This window comes from Felis catus, chromosome A3, assembly GCF_018350175.1.
Source record: "Felis catus isolate Fca126 chromosome A3, F.catus_Fca126_mat1.0, whole genome shotgun sequence".
NCBI classification, from domain to species: domain Eukaryota; kingdom Metazoa; phylum Chordata; class Mammalia; order Carnivora; family Felidae; genus Felis; species Felis catus.
Genome location: NC_058370.1, coordinates 91611795 through 91634847, shown reverse-complemented (window position 1 = coordinate 91634847; position 23053 = coordinate 91611795). Strand labels below are relative to the sequence as shown.

General features: G+C 42.2%; 1 long non-coding RNA gene across 4 annotated transcripts in view; it reads right to left on the bottom strand.

Annotated features, from left to right (window-relative positions):
- Nucleotides 1-3495: 3495 nt before the first annotated feature.
- Nucleotides 3496-23053, bottom strand: part of LOC111559838 — a 36878-nt gene continuing 17320 nt past the window's right edge. For 3 of the 4 annotated variants that reach the window (XR_006595683.1, XR_006595684.1, XR_006595682.1), the window contains 2 exons: nucleotides 9158-9369; nucleotides 3496-3781 (listed from right to left, as the gene is read on the bottom strand). This is a non-coding gene — a long non-coding RNA (uncharacterized LOC111559838). Of the gene's footprint in view, nucleotides 3782-5405; nucleotides 6315-9157; nucleotides 9370-23053 lie in introns of those variants that run through there. The other variant, XR_006595685.1, reaches the window with a different exon arrangement.

Here is a 23053-nt window from a genome sequence, read left to right as displayed (position 1 = left end):
GGACTACTTGAGATAGGAAGGCGGCTGCTATGGGACAAAGCAGCCAAAGGCTTTTTTGTTTTGGTTTGGTTTTTCCTCTGTTCCTTTTCCTCGCCACTCCCCCCAATAACCCCCAACCCTGGCCTAAGTATTTTAGAGAAAGTATATATTTCTCTAGTTCCCCCACAGTGTGCCAAGTTTTACCCCTCCATAGGAACACTTTCCTCCCTCTGTGAATCAATTCTATCTTCACTTTCTCAGGCTTCGCTACATCAAAACCCCGGTATAGGCTCTTACCCTTACTAGATACTTTCCATTAGCACCTCTGATACCATTTGCAATTCTATTTTTAATTTAATTTAATTTAGTTTAATTTAATTTAGAATTACTTGTGTAATTATTGGATTATTGTCTAGCGCGGAAAGTGCATGGACGAGGTCATGTTTTGCTCACCATTTTATCCCAGCACCTACCAGTTATCTGGCCCTCACTCTTTGTTGAATGCAAGAAAGAGAAAAGAAAATAGTTCCTGATGCAGTTGGCACAGGGTCCCTGAGACTCCAGAGAGCATGCTAAAATCGACTTTGGGCTGGGCAATGTGGCTGGGATAGGTGGCAGAAATGAAACTCAAAAGTGTAGGTTATAAGTCTTGCTGAGAAATTCGGAACTTGTACCCTTGACAATGGTGAGCCACTGGAAGGATTTCACACTCAAAGTAATGTGATTATTAATTACTTATTGGTCATTCCAGTTGAATTAATGTCCCAAAGCATCTCAGACTCACCATGTTCATGTTGAATGCATTACGTTTACTTCCAAACCACCTCCCCAGTGTTGGCTATCTCAAGTGATGGCTTCAACATACAATCTGTTGCTTAACGCCAAATATCTTAGTGCCATCCTTGGTGTCTCCCTGTCTCTCAGGTAAAGTTCCTTAAACTACATGTAGTACCATAAATTATCTCAAGAATCCTTACACTTTCTCATCCTGTCACCCATATCACTAATCCAGATCACCATCCTGCCTCCTCAGGATCACTGCAAACCACTGTACCTGCCTTCTCATTGGTCTTCCTGCCTCCAGGTCCCTCCATTTCTTCTCCACATAGCCACCCAAAAGGTGGCTCAGACATACATACCTCATCCATTGCTTTGCCCCAGTTTAAAGTCTTCCATAGTTTTTTGTTGACCCCGGGATGAAAATCAAATGCCCAAAAAGAAAACAACCTCCTCCGAAAAAATTTAATTTAATTTAATTTAAAAATTTAAAAAAAAAAAACAAACACTACAGCCTGCCCCCATGACTCTATTTTGCCATTTTAAGATACATGAACTATTACATCAGCCTGAGAAAGAAGGCCATGTTTTGAGGACAGAATTCAAAATGCCATGAGGAGAGACAGGGTTTTCTAATTTAATTTCAACGTCCTTGATTAGAATGGAATTTATTCTATAATAACAAGGAATTACACAACCAAAATTTCAGATTAGCTAAATTTTAGACTTTTTCTACCCACCCAAAAAGGAGACTTCAAACGTTTAAGAGAAGAGGAAGAAGGGAGGAGAGACAAACATAATTGTGACTGGTACTGGTGACAAATTTTCTGGGCCAACTAAGCCCCAAACAGCTTGATCATCACTCTTGCTGGGACAGGGCCTCTGGATAGGGGCAGAGAAATGACAGACAGACTTTCACAGGAAGAGGGCAGGACTTTGTGAACATTTCTCAGTCATTCCTGATGTCCCACCCTTCTGAGGATGAAAAAATTATTTTGTAGAGCCTTACAAAACGAGAAGAATGAGCTTGAAGAATCTTATCTTCTCCCATATTTTTGCTTACCTCAAACCCATCAGTTCACTCTGACATTATCGTAAAGAACAAGCTGTAGTTTTAATTTTTCCACCAAACAACTGCAAAGAGCAAAATCGAAGAGCACAGAGATACTTTAACTGTTTTGTGCACTGCTTATAGAACTTTAGATATATTACTTCTATATTTTACACTCACAGAAAGGAGAGCATGAACAACATTACATGGTGTGCAGCCAAGGAAAGAAAGTGCTCCAGGAAAATGCCCCACTTCAAGTTATTGCTCCTTATTTCATCCTCTGTGCCTAGCACAGTGCCTGATACTCAATAAATATTTCCAAATAAAATTAGAAAGATCAGTGTAGGTGCACCTTAGAAATGAATAGGAGGCAGGAAACGACTCCAAAAGAGAGATCTTGCTAACCTAACCAAAGCAAACACAAAACAAGTTTTCAACGTGTGGTCCTTGGATCAGCAGCAGCAGCAGCACCTGGGAACAGGTTAAAAATGCAGACTCCCAAGCCCCACCCTAAACCTACTGAGTCATAAACTCTGGGGGTGGAGCCCAGCAGTCTGTGCTTTAAGGAATCTTCCACGTGAGCCTGATGATTCTTCAAGTATGAGAACCATCAGTGTAGAGGCAGGGGAGATAGGAAAAGGCGGTTAGGAAAGCAAATTCAGGCCAAACAAGGTTCCGACGTGTATTAGCTGTGAGACTTTAAGCATCTTCTCTCCGCCCTCATTTCCTTCTTGGTACTAGGATATAAGTGTACCTACCTCACCTGGTTGCTATATGCAGTTAATTCAGATAATCCATAAATAAAGTTCTTAGGTAGATGTCTGGATCACAATACGTTCTTAATTAGCGTTGAACTGACTTTAAAGATGCAAAACAGCTCCTAGACCAACAAGAAGAGACTATAAGCTAATCCATGCATTAATCCATGTGTTAACTCACCCAAAGAAAAAAATCTTTTCTTCCAAAGAGGGGTTGGCCATCATGGTTGCCTAGAAAACCAGAGTCATAACACAAGATGTTGGCCAGTCACTGCCCACAAAGGGAAGGCGCTTTCGCCAAGTGATCTGGGGAAATTCCAGGTCCATTGATGGGTTCATCTTGGGGTAAAGATAGACTCATGGGGCTGTAACCAACATTTGTGGAGTTGTTTGGCTCCACTGATGAAATTATTCCTAGTATGAGGTGATCCCTTAGACTATTGCCATGAAACATTGCAAACCTATGCTTAACTACCTTTGTTCTGATTCTGTGTGTATCAAGCAAGTCTCTCATTCTTATCTGATATGAAATTATGCCTTCAGAGAGAGAAAGTGCTTGTCATAGAGATGTAAGTATTCTGGTATGCTGGCCAGCATAATTTTTTGTCTCATTATAATTTAATAACTAGCATTCGGTGTTGTCATAGAAGTCTCATAAATCTAGTTCATGTGAGTCTGACTAAAGATGAATCTGTGATGCCGAGCTGACGAATCTATTTCTGGTCTTCCAAGGCAGAGGGAAGACCCAGGGCCATGACAAATTCTCCAAAGCAAGCATATTACATGTGAAGTCTTGTGGTATTTTTCTGCCTGGATAAAATACCTTGATATTACCTCAAAATCACACACACACACACACACACACACACACACACACACACACACACCCTTTATTAGCTATCTATTTCTGGGTGAGAAATTACTCCAAAATTAGCAGCTTGCAACAACAAACATTTATTGTCTCACAGTTCTGTGGGTCAGGAATCCAGGGGTGGCTGAGCTGGGTGATTCTGACTCAGGGTCTCTCTTCAGGCTGTGATCAAGTTGTGGGCTGGGGCCACAGTCATCTCAAAGCTCACCTAAGACGAGATCCACTTTCAAGCTCTCTCACGTGTCTGGTGGCAGGTCTTGCTGGCTGTTGGCTGGAGACATCAGTTGCCTACCACAAGGGTTTTTCCATAGGGCATAATCTGATGGCAGCTTCCCCAAGAGTGAGCTAGCAAGAGACAGAAAGCGAGTGGGGCAGAAGTCACAGTCCTTTTGTTATCTAATTTAGAAGTGACATCCCTTCATTATTGCCGTGTTCTATTCATTAGAAACAAGTCATTAGGTCCAGCTCACACTCAGGGAGAGAGGACCACAGGATCATAAATACTAGGAAGCAGGAATTATTGGAGGCCACCTTAGAAGTTACCTGCCAGAGAGCCATTTTTGTATTCAAACGTGCATAAGTTTAATATTTGTCTTCTATAAGCAGCTCAGTATTGCCTCTCAACAGAGTCTGCTCCACTGGGTCATGGAATAGTAAATGTGGAGAAAGATACCACCCTGTCTTCTGTACCTGTCCCGCAATTGTCCTTCCTTGTTGCCTCCTCTAACGTCTTCCCTTCATAGATATAATCACGCGTGGTAGTCAAATATTTAACAGTCTTACGGCAGGGGCATCACCCAGTCAGGATGGACCTGCCAGTTCTTTCACATACCTGCTGCCCCTCTCAGCCTATTAGCAATCACTCTATACCAAAAGCTATGTAAACATATGACCTTGAAAAGATGTTTGGAAAAAGGACATACTCAGGCAGGGTGTCTTCTGCTTTCCAAATCTGAATTAGCTTTTCAGATCGTGCTGGGGCCAGGGTAGCATGGGCAGCAGATTCTGGGCTATCTCAGCTCAACCAAAGAAAGCAATTCCATGGTTTATCTGTTCTGTGAACTAGACTTCCACAGTAAGATTATGTTTCCAAAAAAGGTAGCAAGGCTAAGCGTGTTTGAATCCACTGAGTTGTACACATTAATTGATGCTGAGAGCTGAGACCCCCTGCATCAACAGAAACTGAACAGAAGAAAAGACTGCAAACTAACAACTTTACTGTGCTTCAGAAAACTGTTGTTCACGGAGTTACCTGGGTGGTTTGCTCTCTGGTCAAACAGCTGTCTTATCAAGAAGGCAGTTTGTTCACTGACCCAGTAAGTCACTTCTCAGGAGGATATTTTGCTCATAAAAGCGTGCCTTCAGACCCTCACCTTGCCATGTCCACTAATCCTAAACTACTACGCCAGCTAGTTTCCTGCCCTGGAAAACCCACCTTAAATCATGAGAGCTTAGACTCCAAAACTCTGTAAGTACCTCCGACCTACTTTCCCCTTTGACTCTATCAAGGTGGTGTTTCCCCTTGCTGCAATAAGTAATAATCAGCTTTGCTTGGTCAAGAGGTTTTTATGTTGGTCTCTGTGCAGAGTCAACAGTTGACCATCCATTCGTTCAGCAAATATTTAGTAAGCCCTACTAGGTGCCAGGCACTATTCTAGGTACTTATCACATATCAATAAGCCAAACAGGTAAGAAACTCCCTACCTCGTGGAACTTACACTCTAATGGGAATAAAGACAATAAACCAAACCTAAGTGTGGAAATATAACTCTATTATGCACTAGATTCTGATTAGTTCTCTGAAAGGAAACAAAGCGGGAAGGAACAGACACAGTGGCACCTGCGGTGGTTCAATTTAAAAAAAAAAAAAAAACAAAACCTTTTTTTACGTTTCTTTATTTTTGAGAGACAGAGTGTGAGTGGGGAGGGGCAGAGAGAGAGGGAGGCAGAGAATCCGAAGCAGGCTCCAGGCTCTGAGCTGTCAACACAGAGCTTGATGTGGGGCTCAAACCCACGAACCGTGAGATCATGACCTGAGCTGAAGTCGGACGCTTAACCAGCTGAGACACCCAGGTGCCCCTGCAGTGGTTCAATTTTAAGTGAGATGGTTTACAGTTCACCAAGAAGGTAAACATTGAACAAAGACCTGAAGGAGTTGAGGGAATGAGCCATGTGGCTATGTGGGTGTCTAGAAGAGGAGTTTCCCAGTGTTAGAAAACAGCAAACACAAGGGCCCTGAGTTGAGAGGGTCCCTGCTCTGGACAGTGCAGAGGGGAACAGCAAAGAGGCCAGCGTGCCTGAGTGGATAGAGTTCAGGAGACGAGGTCCGAGAGAGAATGGGAAACCAAATTCTGTCAGACCCTATAAACTTCTGTGAGGACTTTGGCTTTACTCTGCATGAAAAGGGCAGCTGCAGAGGCATCTGAGCAGAGGGACCCCGTGTCTCACATTAGCAGGATCGGTCTGGCTGCAGCATAGAGAGACGGAGGCAGAGACAGACGGAGAATGGATGCAGGAAGGATGCAGGGTGGATGCAAGGGGACCAGTTAGGAAGCTACTGAAATAACTCGGATTCTGTGTCTCCCCCTCTCTGCTCCTGACCCACTCTCCCTCTGTCTCTTTCTCAAACTTAATCTATGCGAACATGGGGAGGGAAGTATGTTCTGAGGAGGAGGGGTTGCCTCCCCAGCAGATGAAAGCTGCTCCTCAGGTCTGCTGTCTTGTTTCCCAGGCAGGCAGAGAAGAGCGAGAGGTGCTCTGGAGAGAGTTCTGCAGAGAGGAAACAACCAAAGGAAGGTGTGGTGGCTTGGTGGCCCTGGGTCTCCTTGTCTCGTTGTCCCTAAGTCCCCCGATTTCAGTGTATGGAGTCCATTTTAAACTGTGGGTAAAGTAAATCAATAGAAATTAAATACAGACATTTGGAAGCTAGTGGAATCAGGCTTTTGGCCAAAAAGACAACATAGCTACCCATCCCCACACTAGACATCTAATTTGTTATCATTTGCTATCACTATTTCTCTGGACTGTGGTGCTTACTAGTACACAGGAGTTAACATCTGAACATCCTTTCCCTTCTGGTTCAAAACATTGTCTTTGATATTTACTTACTCGCATAACTATTTGAGTCATGCCTGGACTCTTGTTTTAATTTTTTTTCAGCTTTATTGTTTTCAGTAACATACCAATTTGTTTCTTCTCTCTTTCTCTGTGTGTGTGTATGTGCACGTTTAATTGTGGTAAAACATACAAAACACACATTTTACCATTTTTTTAAGTTTTTATTTTGAGACAGAGAGAGCGTGAGAGAGAGTGTGAGCGGGGAAGGGACAGAGAGTGAGGGGGAGAGAGAGAGAATCCCAAACAGGATCCACACTGTCAGGGCAGAGTCTGATGTGGGGCTCAATCCCACAAACTATGAGATCATGACCTGAATTAAAATCAAGAGTCTTATGCTTAACCGGCTGAGCCACCCACATGCCCCAAATTTTGATATTTTAATTATTTTTATTTAGGGGTGCCTGGGTGGCTCAGCCGGTTAAGCATCCAACTCCAGTTCAGGTCGTGGTCTCACGGTTCATGGGTTTGAGTCCCTCGACGGGCTCTGTGCTGACAGCTCAGAGCCTGGAACCTGCTTCGGATTCTGTGTCTCCCTCTCTCTGCTCCTCCCCCGCTCGCACTCTGTCTCTTTCTCAGAAATAATAAACTTTAAAAAATATGTTTATTTATTTAATTCTAGTAAGCTTTACACCCAATGTGGGTCTTGATCTCATGATCCTGAGGTCAAGAATCACATGTTCTACCAACCGAGCCAGCCACACGCCCCTAATTATTTTGAAGTGTACATTTAGTGACAATTCAATTGCAGTGTTGCACAGCCATTACTACTATCCATCTCCAGAATATCATCCCCGATGGAAACTTTGTACCTATTAAACACTCAATCCCTGTCACTCTCTCCCAAGCCTCTGGCAACTTCTACTTTTTTCCATCTATTAATTTGTCTATCCTAGGCACCTTGTTTGCATGGAATCATACAATGTGTAGCCTTTGATGTCTGGCTTTTTTCCCTTAGCAAGATGTTTTCAAGGTTCATCCATGTTGTGGTATGATCAGAATTTCATTCTTTTTAAGGGCTGAATAATATTCCCTGGCGTGTATGCTACATTTTGTATATCCATTCATCTGTTAATGGACATTTGGGCTATTTCCTCTGTTGGGTTATGGTGAATAGTGCTGCTACAAACATTGATGTAAAAGTATCTGAGTTCCTGCTCTCCATTCTTTCCGGGAGTGGAATTGTTACATCATATGATAATACTATGTTTCAGTTTTTGAGGAACCTCCTTTTCACAACGGCCACAACATTGTACATTCCCACCAACAATGTAGGAGGGTTTCTCTATATCCTCACTAACACTTGTTATTTTCTCTTTCTTTCATTTTTTTTCTTTTTCTGAAAATAGTCATCCTAATAGGTGGAAGTGATAGCTCATTGAGTTTTTGATTTGTATTTCCCTAATGATTATGAGGTCGGGGATCTTTTCGTGTGCTCATTGGTCATTCGTATGTCTTCTTTAGAGAAATGTCTACTCAAGTTATTTGCTCATTTAAAAATTGGATTGGTTGTTTTGCTGTTGAGTTGTAGGAGTTCCTCATATATGCTGGATACTAACCTTCTATCAGATATATATGTCTTGCAAATAGTTTCTCCCATTCTATAGGTTGGCTTTTTGCCATCTTGATAGTTCCTTTTGTTGCACCAAAGTTTTTAATTTTGAAGAAGTCCAATTGATTTTGTCTTTTGTTGACTATGCTTTTGGTGTCACATCCCACAAATCATTGTCAAATCCAGTATCATAATGGGTTTCTCCTATGTTTTCTTCTAAGAGTCTTATAGTTTTAGCTCTTAAGTGTAGGTCTTCAATCTATTTTGAGTTAAATTTCCTATGGAGTGTAAGGTAAGGGCCCAATTTCATTCTCTTGCATGTGGATATCCAGTTTTCCCAGCACCATTTGTTGAAAAGACTGTCCCTTTCCCCTTGAAAACAAAGGTTCTGTTTGCTATGGGTCTTGTCACAGTTCTTACCAGCAAATTCACATTCTTCTCCTAACTCTTGTCACACACACAGCCACCGCATACAAACTATCGTGGGGATGTTCTGCAGAATAGCATTACCAGCATAGAGAGGCAAGCTTGTTGGGCAGTAACATGTTCGTGAGAAATGTCCAATCTTTAAGGACCAAAAAGTAATTCTCAACAGGATTCAGGGTACCTTGTTGATCTCTGCTATCTGAAGGGTAGAGCCCCCACTCCATCCTCTTAAGTCAGAGGAATGAAAAAAATTCCCTTCACCAGGAAAATGCAAATGAATTTGCTTCCACTGAAAAGATGCATTGCATATAAGACGATGGTTGTGGTGATACTTTTCCACTATGTTACTAATGTTAAGTGATTATTCTTTTAAAAATGTAAAATCGCACTCTCATACAAATATAAAACAAACGCTTGTGAAATGTTCTATGCAGCTCATTAACTGATGAGGAAAACAAGAGGATGTTATATGGCCCATCCAGAGGAGCCTCAACACTGTCCACGCTTATATTCAGATAAGCATGCTGAAGTGAATTCGCAGACAGATGCCACAGGATGGTCTCCCATTCCTCCCAACCCATTTGTTTTCCATGGCAAGAATTACTTGTATTACTATCCATTTTCCATACCTTTCAGAGTTGTAGAAGACCACAAAGCAAGGAAGGCTGGAGGTAACACTGATGGGTGAGCTCATTTCAGTCTTTCCAATTTCCCTACAGAAGAAAAGTGTACTTGAACCTGTAGTACATGAGTTTGCATGGTGGGAGATTTCGCTTTTCCCGGAGCATGAAGCTTCCTATTTGACAGCTGCTACTTGTCATGGATGATTTTCTTCTCTTTCCTTGGAATAAATAAGAGGAAGAGAATGGGAGCTGAATGGGTACAACTGGGTTTCTTTCTTTTCTTATTTTATTTGTCAGTTTTCCAATAAAATATTGGATGTTCCAATAAATGTCCTAACATGCTATAGCAACCTTACTCCATTGTTTGCTTTAAAAAGTATACATATACATATGTTTTTCTTAAAACATCTCTTTAATGTTTATTTATTTTTGAGAGAGAGACAGAGCACCAGCTGGGGAGGAGCAAAGAGGGAGACACAGAAGCCAAAGCAGGCTCCAGGATCGGAGCTGTCAGCACAGAGCCTGATGTGGGGCTTAAACCCATGAACCTTGAGATTATGACCTGAGCCAAAGTCGGTCGCTTAACCACCTGAGCCACCCAGGCGCCCCTATCTATGCATTTTCAATTACAAAGTAAAAGCAAAGTTGATGACTCTCATACTCGTTCCTTTTACATTTTCAGAAGAATATTTATCAAGCATCTCCTGTGTTTTAAGAACTATTACAGGCACTAGAGATCCACCAGTGAGCCAAATAAGGCCCCTGCTCTCCTTGAGCTTACATTCTTGTGGGGGCACACAGACAATAGGTGTAATATGACATCAGACAATAGTAAGTGCTCTGAAGGGTAAGAGAATGAAGTGGATAATGTGAGCAGAAAACGGAATGAAGTGAAGGAGGAGGCCACGTGAATACCTGAGAGAGGCTAGTAGCACAGGGACAAAAACTTATAGGGACATCAGTAGCCCAGCAAAATCATAGAGGTTCATAATCGTATACTAACAAACTTTGCCTGCGCCCCCACCGTGTATCAGGCACTCTGCTGCGTGCTTACAGTACAAACCCTTGGGGAGGCCAGAATATTACTATCACTAAGGATTCCTCAAGAGGAAGGTGTATTTCTGTCAGCTGATTTCTTGTTTCCTCTACCTGCCCCACCATCATACATGGTTTTCCAAAATCCAACTTCATTGATTGGCCCTTCTTCTAAAAAGCATTTTCTCTCACTTAGCCTCCACTGTATGCTCTCAGAGAACTTGGTGCATATTTGCATTAAAGCCCACATTATGCTTGATTATAATAATCTCTTTGTTGTCCGTCAGCCTTCCCCACTGGACAGCACACTCCCTAAAAGCAAGCTCATCACTGTATTCACCTCTGCACTTTTGAGGCCCAGCACAAAACCTGGAATATTCTGACTCTTGATAAGTACAGGCAGAGGGAACAAAAGTAGTGAGAGTTTGTGGTCGGGGGTGGGAGAGGGTCTCACTACTTTTTCATTTCTTCCCTCTAAATCTTCTGGAATAAGTCTATTTTGGCTTTACAAAGGAAAAGCAATCCACTTTATTTCTAAAACATGAATGCACAGACTATGGCTAGCTCTTACTTCCTTTAGACAGTTTTTCTGCATGATGGCGGAAAAGCAGCAATGGCCTCGAACGAAGCTAATCCAATGACAGAAAATGGTGACAGTAACTCACAGGAAACAATGATAACAATATTCTTATAATGGCTAGAAGATCATGTAATACATTTTATAAAGATTTTCATCCAAATGGCTGGGAGGGGTGGGGGGAGGGAAGTTTGCTTGCGCGCTATCTGAAAAACACTGCATTCTTAAGGGCTCTGAAAAGCAAAGCTCCACAACATTGATGTTACACTGCCCTCTGGTGGATATGGCACCATACAGCAAGGCTGGAAGTTCTAGGTCCACTCCAGTGTTTCTAGAGCTTCCCTTCAGAAGTCTTGTCTTTTTACAATTGAATGGTACTCTCTGCAAATACCCCAGGACATAAGTTGGAGAAGAAACCCTCAAGCAAATATACCAGGTTCTGAAATTCCAGATAGTCCTTTGCTTAATAATCCTATTCTTATTACTAATATGCATAAAACAGTTGATTAAGCCTTCTCACAATATTGTGGGCTGTGTAAATTCTGAAATGATGAGACACCTGAGGCTTGCAGGAAAGCAATGACTGGTCAAAGGCCACACAACACATGTGCTGGATGTTTTCCATAGTCACAAGTAAATACTGTGCACCTGCTGTGAGCCAGTCATAAAGATGGGCCTAGAGAAATAGTTTACTCTGAAAAAAGCATGACAGTACAGAATGGAGATTGCTGGGGTGGAGGCGTGCATCTCAGTTGCCATGGCGATCAGAAATGTGTTTTGTCCAGACTGGGGCAGTTGGGAAAGTTTCCCAGCAGAAAGGAGAATTGTGCTGAGCCCTGAAGATACAATGTATATAACTGAGGATGTCAAAAGACAAGTCAGAAGACTAGAGAAGGATATCCTTCCCTCCCTGACACATGCACAAATGAGACTCCAGCTGGGAGATGGATGGATGTAGAATGCTCTGTACTACAGGCAGTGCTGGAGTCTTCACTATATTGGACAAGTTTTCTGGAAAGTTGAGTAACTGCTTTGGGCAATATAAATATATTTTAAAACCAGTAGCCAGTACTTTGAAAATGTGTTACAGATATCCTTATTACCAACATCAGATCTTTATAATATTCCCTCAGATTGTTCTTCCTCTTGGTCCTTCATCTTAGGAAATAGCAAACCAAACCGACCCCCCTCCCAATGGAGTCCCTAATTATTCCTGTTTCCTATTTTAATAACACTTGGATTAAATGACAGATATTCTTTCAGGGCTTCGTTTCTTTTTCATTTGCCTCCCTCACCAAACTGAGATGTATGACATCAGGGAACAGGCCTGAGCTCTCAGGAAAACACTGCATACTCAGACTCGGAGCGGCAGAGCTCCACAGCACTGCTGGTTAGACTGCCCTCTGGTGGACACGGCACCACACAGCAAGGCTGGAAGTTCTCCTTCGGAGAGGAGGATGGGGAGGTGGTGCAGGGCATGAAGGGATTTAGAAGTCATAATGACTTCCTCTTTGGGAAGAAACTGAGGGGTGTTCAGAGATTTAAAGAAAAAGAATGACAAGGGTTTCATATCCCAGATGAGCACCGTCTCCCCCGGGAACAAAAAAACAAGAAAGAAAGACAAGATCAGGTTTGCACTTGAGAAAGGTCTTTGTCACGGAGTCGAGAATGGGTTGCAGCTGCAGTTTAGGGAGATGATTTGATTGAGGTAGAGGCAGTGATCTCAGCAAGACATGCCAGTGCCCTGGGCTCAGGTGGCATCGGAGGGTAAATGAGAAGTGACAGTAGAAATGAGGACAAAGAATCAACAAGCCACGCTGACAGGCAATGGGAGAAGCTCTGACTCCTTCCTGGGCAATTGGGTGGATGGTGGCATCATGTGCTGATAGGGGTTTGAGGTGGGGGGTGGGGAGCTGATCTGGGGGAACAGGCTCAGTATATGTTTTTGAACCATTGCCTTTGGGGTGCCTATGTCACACGCAAGCAGAAAAGTCCTCTAGAAAGCTGGGGGGGGGTGTGGAGCCTGGAGCTCAGGAAAGAGGAGGCGGGGAGTGGGGCGGGGGAGGGACAGGGATGCAAGAGCCACTGAAACCACGGAGACGAGACCCCTCAGGAGGGGCTGGGATGTGAGACGGGAAGAGGGCCTAGGGCAGAGGCCTGGAGAACAGCAACTTCTAGGATTTATGTCGGTAAATGAGCCATCAAGGAACCAGAGAAGGAGCTGCCAGAGACAAAGAAACTTGGACGATGGGCAAGCTGATGGGAGAGAGGAAGTGGTAGGTAGGTCAACGAGTGCCAAAGGTCCTGAGATGTCTCCTGAGATGGAGCTGACAACTGGCTCTTGATGTAGTTCCAGAGAGTTGAGTGGTAACCTTAGTGAGCACTGTTTAGCAAGAAGCCCCACCGCGGTTTTAAATTAATACTTTTTAGAAAGCGTATGAGAGTCAAGGGATTGAAATCACTGAGGAGAGATGTTACAGAGTAACTTGCTGAGATACAGCTAATTAATCTTAGTGCTTCCTTTTCCCACCCCCACTGGAAGGCAAGCCTCCTTCCTGTGTCTAAAGCTGGGAGATGGGCTCCCCTCCTTCCAACCCCAGGGAAATCCAGAGCTTATGGTTTTAGGACCCTGAGGAGATCATGCTTCTTTCTCCCCGGGGAGACAAGGGTAGAGACAACTTTGGAGGAGAGGTTGAAGCCTCTGGATCTAGAGAGATTAGCACATTTAGCTGCTACTGAAGAAGGGGGGCTGGCGTTTGGAGGAATGCACGGTGCATGGGCAGAATCCCTTGCCCACTCTTAGGCATATAGGAAGCTAGATGGGGAAATCACTGCAAGACGCCAGCTATGGGGGCACCTGGGTGGTTCAGTCCATTAAGTGTCAGTCCTTCCGACTTCGTCTCAGATCATGATCTTGTGGTTCATGAGTTCAAGCCCTGAGTCGGCTCTGTGCTGACAGCTCAGAGCCTAGAGCCTGCTTCAGATTCTGTGTCTCCCTCTCTCTCAGCCCCACCCCAGCGTGTTCTCTCTCTTTCTCTCTCTAAAAAATAAATAAATATTAAACAAAAACAACCCCCCCCCAAAAAAAAGATGCCAACTATTGAAAGGAGTGGCTGCAGGGATCGGCTCCAGACTATCCAGAATTAGTTTTACTAGAAAACTGAATTTTGCTGAGATGCTTGAGAAATATGTTTTCTAATCTGAAAGGCAATAGTCATAAAATGTAATGACTTAGGCTCCCATTTTCTGTCCTAGGTATTTGGGTATTTGTTTATAGAAACATATCAACGCATTTCAGTCAATTTTATTTATTATTTTTTAACATTTATTTTTGAGAGAGAGAGAGACTGGCAGAGAGTGAGGGAGACATAGAATTCAAATCAGGCTCTAGGCTCTGAGCTGTCAGCACTGAGCCCCGTGTTCGGCTTGAACTCACCAATGGTGAGATCATGACCTGAACCGAAGTCAAATGCTTAACTGACTGAGCCACCCAGGCGCCCCTCAATCAGTGTTAACTAGAGAATCAAGGAAGGAAAGTAACAATTTGCTAGAGAAGGATCATTTCTAATTTTATAATAATGTCAATTGGTTTGCTATCACAAAAGTAATACATACTTGAAGGAAGTAGCATTTGATTTTACCCTACTTATAAGCAAATAAGTTAGCCTATTGCTGTTTCTTGGGTACTAGTAGAAAACACAAGACCACTGGCCAGGTGGCAAGGACTTTATTGCTCATGACAGGAAGCAGCATGAGCATGTTTGCAAAAATCTCTTTGCCCCCAGATCCCACATGGGTGACACCATGGGACAAACGGGTGGTGCACATGCAATGTGTTTGCTTTGCATCTGGGGAGCAGTGAACTTGGTAAGGGCTCTGCTTTTATAGCAAGCAGTAAACAAGCCTGTTCTTTTTCCTGGTGAGACACGACCTTATCCCTTAAAGCTGCTGACTGCAAACTCAACCTTGAATAAGAATCTGGGCAAAGAGCAGTCAGAGCTCTGCATTCCTGGCAGACCCAGTAAGACATGTAGGAGCTCCAGAGACCTGTGGAGGATTATCTCTCTCAATAGTACTTGTTATGGAAAAGGTGAAAAAAATAAATAACAAATAAAATCTACCCCCACTTATGTTTCCCACCAACTTCATTGTAAATTTAGTTCTACATAATGGATCCAAAGTTGAGCAAGGTTCATGGGCAACCATTGGAGTCACACATCAAGTTTTGGCAATAATATTTTTGAAACTGTGATACAAATACTCTTGTTAGGGATAACTAAAACTCCTCATCATTCTTGTCCTTATGACTTGGGACTGGGATTACTCAGGAAGGGCCACTGAGGGGTCTCCACTTTCCCAAATCTCAAGGATGGTACTTCAGGTGCCCCAAAGATGGTGCTAATGTCCTCTGTCTCAGAACATGCTGGAAGTTTCCCCACAGAGCCTACGACTGTTCACTTCTAAGCCCTTGTCTTTCACCAGCAGGTTGCCAAACCTCAGCAAATACCCCCAAAATGGCTTAGAATAAGGACTGATCTCTACAGCAGAACACCCACATTCACTTCTGGGCTCAGAAGACCCCCTGCTCCTTGAGCCGTGTCACATTTCAGAACTCTTTCCGTTACTCCACTTATATTCACTATTTACCCTTCATTCAGTTTATTAAATATATATTGAGATGCTACCAGGCTGGGAACTCTGCTAGGCACTGAGAGCTCACACTTCTGCCCTCAGGAAACCAAACCTGAGGAAATCTCAGGCAAGTATTTTTAAGCCACATATTCACTACTATGGAAGTCAACTATGCCATGTGACCTTTTCATCATAGATAAATAAGGTGCTGTATTGCCATTTAAAATTAAAGGTGCAACAAGCCTGGAGGTGTGCAAGTAGCCCAGACAGGGGCCACGCCACTCCACAGTGAGTCCTGCCCCTGGGAGAGGGGAAGATAAGGTACACACCATTCTGACTGTGGCCCCAGTGGTGGGCTGGGGGCAGACATCAGGCCTGACTGTAGCCCCGCCCACCAACACAAGTTACTCCAGACAGCACAGGGGAAGTGCCCTGCAGTTCAGCGCCACTCCAGGGACTACCCAAAATGATGAAATGGAAGAATTCTCCTCAAAAGAAACTCCAGGAAGTAGCAACAGCTAACGAATTGATCAAAAACGATTTAAGCAATATAATGGAACAAGAATTTCGAATAATAGTTATAAAATTAATCGCTGGGCTTGAAAAAGGCAGAGAGGACAGCAGAGAATCTATTCCTACAGAGATTAAGGGACTAAGAAATAGTCATGTGGAGTAAAAAAAATGCTATAAATGAGGTGCAAAATAAAATGGAGGCGGCCATAGCATGGATTGAAGAGGCAGAGGAGAGAATAGGTGAATTAGAAGATAAAATTATGGAAAAAGAGGAAGCTGAGAAAAAGAGGGAGAAAAAAATCCAGGAGTATGAGGGGGAGAATTAGAGAACTAAGTGATGCACTCAAATGGAACAATATCTGTATCATAGGAATTCCAGAAGAAGAAGACAGAGAGAAAGGGGCTGAAGGTTTACTTGAACAAATCATAGCTGAGAACTTCCCTGATCTGGGGAAGGAAACAAGCATTGAAATCCAAGAGGCACATGGAACCCCCTTCAGACATAACTTGAATCGATCTTCTGCATGACATATCATAGTGAAACTGGCAAAATACAGGGATAACAAGAAAATTCTGAAAGCAGCTAGGGATAAACAGGCTCTAACTTACAAATGGACCCATAAGACTAGTGGCAGACCTATCTGCTGAAACTTGGCAAGCCAGAAAGGAATGGCAGGAAATTTCCAATGTGGTGAACAGAAAAAATATACAGCCGAGAATCCTTTATCCAGTAAGTCTGTCATTCAGAATAGAAGGAGAGATAAAGGTCTTCCCGAACAAACAAAAACTGAAGGAATGCATCACCACTAAACCAGCCCTACAAGAGATCCTAAAGGGGATTCTGTGAGTGAAATGTTGCAAGGACCACAAAGTACCAGAGACATCACTACAAGCATGAAACCTACAGACATCACAATGACTCTAAACCCATATCTTTCCTTAATAACACTGAATGTAAATGGACTAAATGCTCCAACCAAAAGACAGGGTATCCGAATGGATAAAAAAACAAGACCCATCTATTTACTGTCTACAAGAGACTCATTTTAGACCTGAGGACACCTTCAGATTGAAAGCGAGGGGATGGAGAACTATCTATCATGCTACTGGAAGTCAAAAGAAAGCTGGAGTAGCCATACTTAGACGAACTAGACTTTAAATTAAAGGTGGTAACAAGAGATGAAGAAGGGCATTATATAATAATTACAGGGTCTATCCATCAGGAAGAGCTAACAATTATAAATGTCTATGTGCCGAAATATATAAAACAATTAATCACAAACATAAGCAACCTTATTGATAAGAATGTGGTAATTGCAGGGGACTTTAATACCCCACTTACAACAACGGATAGATCATCCAGACACAGAATCAATAAAGAAACAAGGGCCCTGAATGAGACATTGGATCAGATGGACTTGACAGATATATTTAGAACTCTGCATCCCAAAGCAACAGAGCGCTTTCTTCTTGAGTGCACATGGAACATTCTCCAAGATAGATCACATACTGGGTCACAAAACAGCCCTTCATGAGTATAAAAGAATTGAGATCATACCATGCACACTTTCAGACCACAATGCTATGAAACTTGAAATCAACCACAGGGAAAAGTCTGGAAAACCTCTAAAAGCATGGAGGTTAAAGAACACTCTACTAAAGAATGAATAGGCCAACCAGGCAATTACAGAAGAAACTTAAAATATATGGAAATTGGGGCACATGGGTGGCTCAGTCGGTTAAGTGGCCGACTTCGGCTCAGGTCATGATCTTGCGGTCCATGAGTTTGAGCCCCGCATCAGGCTCTGAGCAGGCTCTGTGCTGACAGCTCAGAACCTGGAGCCTGTTTCAGAGTCTGTGTGTCTCTCTCTCTGGCCCTCCTCTGTTCATGTTCTGTCTCTCCCTGTCTCAAAAATAAATAAAACGTTAAAAAATATATATATATGGAAACAAATGAAGATGAAAATACAACAATCCAAACGCTTTGGGACACAGCGAAGGCAGTCCTGAGAGGAAAATACATTGCAATCCAGGCCTATCTCAAGAAACAAGAAAAATCCCAAATACAAAATCTAACAGCACACTTAAAAGAAATAGAAGAAGAACAGCAAAGATACCCCAAATCCAGCAGAAGAAGAGAAATAATAAATATCAGAGCAGAAATAGATAATATAGAATCTAAAAAAACTGTAGAGCAGATCAATGAAACCAAGAGTTGGTTTTTGAAAAAATAAAGGAAATTGATAAACCTCTAGCCAGGCTTCTCAAAAATAAAAGGGAGATGACCCAAATGGATAAAATCATGAATGAAAATGGAATTATCACAACCAATCCCTCAGAAATACAAGCAATTATCAGGGAATACTATGAAAAATTATATGCCAACAAATTGGACAACCTGGAAGAAATGGACAAATTCCTAAGCACCCACACACTTCCAAAACTCAAACAGGAAGAAATAGAAAACTTGAGCAGACCCATAACCAGTGAAGAAATTGAATCAGTTGTCAAAAATCTCCCAACAAATAAGAGTCCAGGACCAGATGGATTCCCTGGGGAATTCTACCAGACATTTAAAGCATAGATAACACCTATCCTTCTCAAGCTGTTCCAAAAAACAGAAAGGGAAGGAAACTTCCAGACTCATTCTATGAAGCCAGCATTACTTTGATTCCTAAACCAGACTGAGACCCCCCAAAAAAAAAGAGAACTACAGGTCAATATCCCTGATGAATATGGATGAAAAAATTCTCAGTAAGATACTAGCAAATCGAATTCAACAGCATATAAAAAGAATTATTCACCATGATCAAGTGGGATTCATTCCTGGGATGCAGGGCTGGTTCAAGATTCTCAAATCAATCAATGTGATACATCACATTAATAAAAGAAAAGAAAAGAACCATATGATCCTGTCAATCGATGCGGAAAAAGCATTTGACAAAATTCAGCATTCTTTCTTAATAAAAACCCTTGAGAAAGTCAGGATAGAAGATACATACTTAAACATCATAAAAACCATTTATGTGAAGCCCACAGCTAATATCATCCTCAATGGGGAAAAACTAGAGCTTTTCCCCTGAGATCAAGAACACGACAGGGATGTCCACTCTCACCGCTATTGTTTAACACAGCGTTGGAAGTTCTAGCATCAGCAATAAGACAACAAAAGGAAATCAAAGGATTCAGAATTGGCAAAGATGAAGTCAAGCTTTCACTTTTTGCAGATGACATGATATTATACATGGAAAACCCGATAGACTCCACCAAAAGTCTGCTAGAACTGATACATCAATTCAGCAAAGTTGCAGGATACAAAATTAATGTTCAGAAATCAGTTGTACTCTTATACACTAATAATGAAGCAACAGAAAGACAAATAAAGAAACTGATCCCATTCACAATTGCACCAGGAATCATAAAATACCTAGGAATAAACCTAACCAAAGATGTAAAAGATCTGTATGCTGAAAACTATAGAAAGCTTATGAAGGAAATTGAAGAAGATATAAAGAAACAGAAAAATATTCCGTGCTCATGGATTGGAAGAATAAATATTGTTAAAATGTCAATACTACCCAAAGCTATCTACATATTCAATGCAATCCCAATCAAAATTGCACCAGCATTCTTCTCGAAGCTAGAACAAGCAATCCTAAAATTCATATGGAACCACAAAAGACCCCGAATAGCCAAAGTAATATTGAAAAGAAGACGAGAGTGGGAGGCATCACAATCCCAGACTTTAGCCTCTATTACAAAGCTGTAATCATCAAGACAGCATGGTTTATTGGCACAAAAACAGACACATAGACCAATGGAATAGAATAGAGACTCCAGAATTGGCCCCACAAATGTATGGCCAACTAATCTTTGACAAGCAGGAAAGGATATCCAATGGAAAAAAGACAGTCTCTTTAACAAATGGTGCTGGGAGAACTGGACAGCAACATACAGAAGAATGAAACTAGACCACTTTCTTACACCATTCACAAAAACAAACTCAAAATGGACAAAGGACCTGAATGTGAGACAGGAAACCATCAAAACCCTACAGCAGAAAGCAGGAAAAAACCTCTCTGACCTCAGCCACAGCAATTTCTTACTTGACACATCCCCAAAGGCAAGGGAATTAAAAGCAAACATGAACTATTGGGACCTCATGAAGATAAAAAGCTTCTGTACTGCAAAGGAAACAATCAACAAAACTAAAAGGCAACCAACGGAATGGGAAAAGATATTTGCAAATGACATATCAGACAAAGGGCTCGTATCCAAAATCTATAAAGAACTCACCTGAAACACAAGTAATCCAGTGAAGAAATGGGAAGAAGACATGAATAGACACTTCTCTAAAGAAGACATCCATGGGGCACCTGGGTGGCTCAGTCAGCTAAGCGTCCGACTTCAGCTCAGGTCACGATCTCGCAGTTCGTGGGTTTGAGCCCCGCATCAGGCTCTGTGCTGACAGCTCAGAGCCTGGAGCCTGTTTCAGATTCTGTGTCTCCCTCTCTCTCTGACCCACCCCGTTCATGCTCTATCTCTCTCTGTCTCAAAAATAAATAAACGTTAAAAAAAAATTAAAAAAAAAAAAAAAAGAAGACATCCAGATTGCCAACAGGAACATGAAAAGATGGTCAACATCGCTCCTCATCAGGGAAATACAAATCAAAACCACACTCAGATACCACCTCACACCAGTCAGAGTGGCTAAAATGAACAAATCAGGAGACTATAGATGCTGGAGAGGATGTGGAGAAATGGGAACCCTCTTGCACTGTTGGTGGGAATGCAAACTGGTGCAGCCGCTCTGGAAAACAGTGTGGAGGTTCCTCAAGAAATTAAAAATAGATCTACCCTATGACCCAGCAATAACACTGCTAGGAATTTACCCAAGGGATACAGGAGTGCTGATGCATAGGGGCACTTGTGCCCCAATGTTTATAGCAGCACTTTGAACAATAGCCAATTATGGAAAGAGCCTAAATGTCCATCAACTGATGAATGGATAAAGAAATTGTAGTTTATATACACAATGGAATACTACTTGGCAATGAGAAAGAATGAAATATGGCCTTTTGTAGCAACGTGGATGGAACTGGAGAGTGTGATGCTAAGTGAAATAAGTCACACAGAGAAAGACAGATACCATATGTTTTCACTCTTATGTGGATCCTGAGAAACTTGACAGAAGACCATGGGGGAGGGGAAGGAAAAAAAAAAGTTAGAGAGGGAGAGAGCCAAAGCATAAGAGACTCTTAAAAACTGAGAAAAAACTGAGGGTTGATGGGGGGGGGGGGCGCGGGGAAAGGGTGGGGAGGGTGGGTGATGGGCATTGAGGAGGGCACCTGTTGGGATGAGCACTGGGTGTTGTATGGAAACCAATTTAACAATAAATTGCATATTAAAAAAATAAATAAAATTAAATTAAAGGTGCAGGAAAAATGGTTGCTTGATCTGTGTAGAATCCTTAAGAAGAAGCTACTGTATTTATATGCCTTGATATTATCAGCAAAGATGCATTTGTGATGTTAAAAATACCCCAGAAAATGAATTGAGCAGAAAGTATACAAGAAAACATCAACATCTCTGTCGACAATGTTTATGAAGGAAGAAAGTCATTCAGAACGAACAACTAAGTAAATGAACCAAGACAAGATCTGCAAAGACCTTGACTTAGGTTGTGCTATCTCCCTCTCACTTTCCCAAGGTAAGAAGAGACTGGCCACTCAGTGACAACACAGGCCAGCCCAGCTGTGCACTCTCAGTGCAACAGCTCATTGTCCTGGTACCCAGGGAGGTGCGGGCCCACAAACACCTCTCCAGTAGCACCCATCAGAAATAATCCCTCATGGGGTGGTCATGTCACTGTCCCCCACCTTTGCAACATGCTTTCCTAGCAAACACTAACACTTTGAAACAAGTTGGTTTTTTTGTGTGTTTTTTAAAACTTTAAAAAAGTTTTATTTATTTTTGAGAGAGCAAGGGCACAATCAGGAGAGGGGCACAGAGAGAGGGAGAGAGAGAATCCCAAGCAGGCTCTGCAGTGTCCATGCAGAGCCTGATGTGGGGCTCGAACCCACAAAACATGAGGTCATGAACTGAAATCAAGAATCGGATGCTTAACCTACTGAGCCACCCAAGCTCCCCTGTTTTTTTTTTTTTCCAAGAAAAAACTTCTTGGATTCTATTGATTAGTTTTGTCTTTTCTTTTCTTTTCTTTTTTTTTTCTGAGAGAGAGATGAGGGAGAGAGTGAGAGGGAGAGAGAGAAGCAGGGCTCATGCAAGGCATGGCTAGAGCTCACCTAAAGTGGGGCTAGTGCTCACCCCATGTGGGACTCGAACTCACGAACCATGAGATCATGACCTGAGCTAAAATCAGATGCTTAACCAACTAAGCCATCCAGGCACCCCTCTTAAAGAAATTTTAATCTCTTAGCTCCACATTAGCAAAATACCGCTTTGTAGTCATTTACAAGTCACTAGATTTAGCCTCTAGCACTAATATTCCTTTGATCGATTTATCAAAGATGTGAGGGGTTGCTGATTGTGGAATGGTATTTTGTAGTGAGTACATCTTCAAAGTGGCAGAAATCTAACTAAATAGTAATCAATTAATGCTATTCCCAGGCCTTTCCTCTGAGGGGCGTTGGCATCAGCCAACCAAGGGGGTTTCTTCAGGTCAAGACCACGCTTGCAGAAACTGTGTGCTAGGTATTATTGATCCTGGTATATGCAAAGAACACTGAGCTTAATAACATGTTCAAAGCCACTTTCAGTCAGCTAAATGACTGATTCAAGCCAGGTCTATCAAATCCCTAAATCTGTGCTTTTCAGAGCAGGGAAGAGAGAAAATTTGGTGAACGTGGAGTCTGAGGGTAGAACACCAATCATTACCCCTTCCCAACTGCAACCAATGACCTGGTCCACTGCATGTCTTAAGCATCTGGCTGAGATTATATTCAAAGAAATGCGTTTGTTGGTTAAAAAGAAAGAAAATAAAAGAAAAACCCTACTCAGATAATTTGAGGCTGTGTTAAATAAGCATGGATGGTTATTATCAAAATTCTCAGCCTATAATAGTGATTCTCAAGTCTTGTATTCTTAAGAAGCAGCTTGGATATTTGGTTAACCTGGAGATTTCT